We start from the raw sequence: 765 nt of genomic DNA on the forward strand, positions 1-765 counted from the left end.
ATCCCATCATTCCCCATTCCCTGTATCCCTGTATCCCTGACCTTTGGGATGTCCCTGCAGGAGCCGGGATGAGGAGGAGGCCCTGGAACAGGCTCTCCCTGATCCCAATCCCTGTATCCCTATTCCCAGGAGCCGGGATGAGGAGGAGGGCCTGGAGCAGGCTCTCCCTGATCCCAATCCCATCATTCCCATTCCCTGCAGGAGCCGGGATGAGGAGGAGGCCCTGGAGCAGGCGCTCCCATTCCCTCTATCCTTGTATCCCTGACCTTTGGAATTCCCTGCAGGAGTCGGGATGAGGAGGAGGCCCTGGAGCAGGCGCTCCCTGATCCCAATCCCATCATTCCCTGTATCCCTGATCCCAATCCCATCATTCCCATTCCCAGGAGCCGGGATGAGGAGGAGGCTCTGGAACAGGCTCTCCCTGATCCCAATCCCTGTATCCCTATTCCCAGGAGCCGGGATGAGGAGGAGGGCCTGGAGCAGGCTCTCCCTGATCCCAATCCCATCATTCCCATTCCCTGCAGGAGCCGGGATGAGGAGGAGGCGCTGGAGCAGGCGCTCCCATCCCCTCTCCCTGGTGCCCATCCCATTATCCCTATCCCTGATTCCATTTGGAATTCCCTTTAGGAGCCGGGATGAGGAGGAGGCCCTGGAGCAGGCTCTCCCTGATCCCAATCCCATCATTCCCATTCCCAGGAGCCGGGATGAGGAGGAGGCTCTGGAGCAGGCTCTCCCTGATCCCAATTTCCCTGTATCCCTATTCCC

The 765-nt window shown here is 59.9% G+C and overlaps 1 protein-coding gene across 1 annotated transcript in view; it reads left to right on the forward strand.

Moving 5' to 3' along the window:
- Window positions 1-765, forward strand: part of LOC113981318 (bromodomain-containing protein 4-like) — a gene marked incomplete at its 5' end in the record, with an annotated part of 5,429 nt that overhangs the window by 4,351 nt on the left and 313 nt on the right. The gene's annotated exons all lie outside the window — the stretch shown is intronic.

This window comes from Neopelma chrysocephalum, unplaced genomic scaffold (genome assembly GCF_003984885.1).
Source record: "Neopelma chrysocephalum unplaced genomic scaffold, ASM398488v2 Primary Assembly neopelma1_96445, whole genome shotgun sequence".
Classification (NCBI taxonomy): Eukaryota; Metazoa; Chordata; class Aves; order Passeriformes; family Pipridae; genus Neopelma; species Neopelma chrysocephalum.